The following is a 4,207-nucleotide window of genomic DNA, read 5'->3' on the forward strand; positions in this document are numbered from 1 at the left end:
TGGCACCAGACTTGCCCTCCAATAGATACTCGTTAAAGGATTTAAAGTGTACTCATTCCGATTACGGGGCCTCGGATGAGTCCCGTATCGTTATTTTTCGTCACTACCTCCCCGTGCCGGGAGTGGGTAATTTGCGCGCCTGCTGCCTTCCTTGGATGTGGTAGCCGTTTCTCAGGCTCCCTCTCCGGAATCGAACCCTGATTCCCCGTTACCCGTTACAACCATGGTAGGCGCAGAACCTACCATCGACAGTTGATAAGGCAGACATTTGAAAGATGCGTCGCCGGTACGAGGACCGTGCGATCAGCCCTAAGTTATTCAGAGTCACCAAGGCAAACGGACCGGACGAGCCGACCGATTGGTTTTGATCTAATAAAAGCGTCCCTTCCATCTCTGGTCGGGACTCTGTTTGCATGTATTAGCTCTAGAATTACCACAGTTATCCAAGTAACGTGGGTACGATCTAAGGAACCATAACTGATTTAATGAGCCATTCGCGGTTTCACCTTAATGCGGCTTGTACTGAGACATGCATGGCTTAATCTTTGAGACAAGCATATGACTACTGGCAGGATCAACCAGGGAGCTGCGTCAACTAGAGCTGAGCAGCCGGCCGCCCGGGAGTGTGTCCCGGGGGCCCGCGCGAACACGCAAGCGTCCGCTCAATTATTCTGCAAACAGGAGGAGGCTGAGCTCCCCTGCACAACACACCTCGAAACCCTCTCAGGTCCCGGCGGCGCGCAGCGCCGTCCTAAGTACTTGGTCGGGTTCGAGAGAGGCGCAATCGCCCGGAGTTAGGCGAGTAGACGCTTTAGGTGCGACCACCCGTGCTCCCAACTGAGCTTGCCGCTGCCGACAGAGGCCCGGGAGCGTGCTGTCGTGGCATTGCCGGCGGGAGACAACACGCGCCACCTACGGTGACCGGCAGCTCCAACGCCAGCGCCACAGAAGGACAAAAGCCCTACTTGGGTGCCGAAGCGAACTCTCCCAGCACAGCGCACGCGCCAACACGTCCGCACAGCTGCGATACAAACCACCTGCGAGAACCGCTGGGGCGACCGAGCAGCAGACGGCGTCGCGGCGCCGAGCGCCGGGCGGCGGCGCATCCTCAGCGCACAAAGTCCTCAATCGGACCAGCACACTGCAGATGGCCACCGCGCTTCGCACCGGGCCCGCGAGGACCTACTTTGGCCGCAAGGCGCCGCGAGCAGGGGGCGCCGGCGCGCAGCTGCGCCGCCTGCCGCGTCCGTCGGCCGGCGCGCCTGCCACCGGCCGCCCCCACCAGCCGGCTGTAGCGCGTGCGCCCACGCACCGCGCTGCCAGCACGCCGGGCGGCCCCCCCTCACCGGCCGGGGACGGTCCCACCCAGCCACCGCCGCGTATCGCCTCACACCCAGATCCCCTTTCACGTTCGTGGGCATGGTGGGTCCCCTTTCACGTTCGTGGGCATGGTGGGTATCCCTGAAACAACCGGTTAATAGCTCGACCGATCGTCGCCAACACTGATTCACCTCTAGCGAGAACAACCGCACCACAACGGGTTACCGGTTGTTCATTTGCGTAACGTCACCAGCAAACGTACACGTCCATCGCCATTTGCAACGAGTATTGCATGCCTGTGTCAGGTGTCACAACACACTACGTCTGCCCACATAGACGCAACAACATGTGCACGCCTAGAGAACACGTGGAAGGTAGACCCCGTACGTATGCGGTGTCCATTGCGCGAACGACTGTCAGCCCGCCTCTGCAGCATGTCGCAGATGTGGAACGCGGTGCAACATGCTATCACGGTGTGTGAGAAGAGACGACTACGTCCGAATACACGCTCCACTACATCAACAGACTGCTCATGCTGATCGCCATCCAGGGCGTCCGTTCCTCCCACACGTCTGTATGGCGTACCACACTGCAATCCAGCTCTTATATGGGAGACGACACGTAGCTGCGTGCACAATATTTGGACTGTATGGTCCGCCGTTGCTAGGCGCTGTCGTCATACGGTCACATGGGCCACGATGTATCATTCAGTACATACGGAGCAATGTGCAGTACAGTTTGTGGGTTTTGCGTACATCGGCGGACAGGTGACAGGCCGTACCACAACGTAGGCTGAGTACGTCGGCATGCGAAGGGCATTGAACATGCAAACTTCTCACCGACCAGCTTGCGAAGGCAGGGGGGAAGGGGGGGGGGCATGTACGTCCTGCTGCTATCCACACTACAGTGTATAGCAGGAGCATGTGGAAAGTCAGCAACACCTGCAAGGTGTTTAACATGACGCGATACACAGGGGACCGGGCAGTGCGAGTAGCGAACTATATTGCGAGGGTTGCGGTTAGGCAACACTACACTACTTTAACGGGTTGCATAACAATTACAGAGCAGGTTCAGCGACAACGTGCGTCAGGTTAAGGCGCAATATAGTTTAGGTTACGGCGCACTTTAGGTTAGGTTAAGGCACATTATAGGTTAGGTTAAGGCACAACATGGGTTACGTTAAGGCACAACATGGGTTACGTTAAGGCACAACATGGGTTAGGTTAAGGCACAACATGGGTTAGGTTAAGGCACAACATGGGTTAGGTTAAGGCACAACATGGGTTAGGTTAAGGCACAACATGGGTTAGGTTAAGGCACAACATGGGTTAGGTTAAGGCACAACATGGGTTAGGTTAAGGCACAACATGGGTTAGGTTAAGGCACAACATGGGTTAGGTTAAGGCACAACATGGGTTAGGTTAAGGCACAACATGGGTTAGGTTAAGGCACAACATGGGTTAGGTTAAGGCACAACATGGGTTAGGTTAAGGCACAACATGGGTTAGGTTAAGGCACAACATGGGTTAGGTTAAGGCACAACATGGGTTAGGTTAAGGCACAACATGGGTTAGGTTAAGGCACAACATGGGTTAGGTTAAGGCACAACATGGGTTAGGTTAAGGCACAACATGGGTTAGGTTAAGGCACAACATGGGTTAGGTTAAGGCACAACATGGGTTAGGTTAAGGCACAACATGGGTTAGGTTAAGGCACAACATGGGTTAGGTTAAGGCACAACATGGGTTAGGTTAAGGCACAACATGGGTTAGGTTAAGGCACAACATGGGTTAGGTTAAGGCACAACATGGGTTAGGTTAAGGCACAACATGGGTTAGGTTAAGGCACAACATGGGTTAGGTTAAGGCACAACATGGGTTAGGTTAAGGCACAACATGGGTTAGGTTAAGGCACAACATGGGTTAGGTTAAGGCACAACATGGGTTAGGTTAAGGCACAACATGGGTTAGGTTAAGGCACAACATGGGTTAGGTTAAGGCACAACATGGGTTAGGTTAAGGCACAACAAGGGGTTAGGTTAAGGCACAACATGGGTTAGGTTAAGGCACACCATGGGTTAGGTTAAGGCACACCATGGGTTAGGTTAAGGCACAACATGGGTTAGGTTAAGGCACAACATGGGTTAGGTTAAGGCACAACATGGGTTAGGTTAAGGCACAACATGGGTTAGGTTAAGGCACAACATGGGTTAGGTTAAGGCACAACGTAGTTAGGTTAAGGCACAACGTGGGTTAGGTTAAGGCACAACGTGGGTTAGGTTAAGGCACAACGTGGGTTAGGTTAAGGCACAACGTGGGTTAGGTTAAGGCACAACATGGGTTAGGTTAAGGCACAACATGGGTTAGGTTAAGGCACACCATGGGTTAGGTTAAGGCACAACATGGGTTAGGTTAAGGCACAACATGGGTTAGGTTAAGGCACAACATGGGTTAGGTTAAGGCACAACATGGGTTAGGTTAAGGCACAACATGGGTTAGGTTAAGGCACAACATGGGTTAGGTTAAGGCACAAACGTAGGTTAGGTTAAGGCACAACGTGAGGTTAGGTTAAGGCACAACATGGGTTAGGTAAGGCACAACATGGGTTAGGTTAAGGCACAACATGGGTTAGGTTAAGGCACAACATGGGGTAGGTAAGGCACAACATGGGTTAGGTTAAGGCACAACATGGGTTAGGTTACGGCACAACATGGGTTACGTTACGGCACAACATGGGTTACGTTACGGCACAAACATGGGTTACGTTACGGCACAACATGGTTACGTTACGGCACAACATGGGTTACGTTACGGCACAACATGGGTTACGTTACGGCACAACATGGTTACGTTACGGCACAACATGGGTTTACGTTACCGGCACAAAT

At 53.3% G+C, this 4,207-nt stretch overlaps 1 non-coding gene across 1 annotated transcript in view; it reads right to left on the minus strand.

Annotated features, from left to right (window-relative positions):
* Window positions 1–585, minus strand: part of LOC126430622 (small subunit ribosomal RNA) — a 1,909-nt gene extending 1,324 nt beyond the window's left edge. Inside the window, exon 1 of the ribosomal RNA XR_007577260.1 lies at window positions 1–585. This exon is cut by the window's left edge and continues 1,324 nt beyond it. This is a non-coding gene — a ribosomal RNA (small subunit ribosomal RNA).
* Between the last annotated feature and the right edge of the window lie 3,622 nt (window positions 586–4,207).

The sequence above is a fragment of the Schistocerca serialis genome, unplaced genomic scaffold, assembly GCF_023864345.2.
Source record: "Schistocerca serialis cubense isolate TAMUIC-IGC-003099 unplaced genomic scaffold, iqSchSeri2.2 HiC_scaffold_1054, whole genome shotgun sequence".
Lineage (NCBI taxonomy): Eukaryota > Metazoa > Arthropoda > Insecta > Orthoptera > Acrididae > Schistocerca > Schistocerca serialis.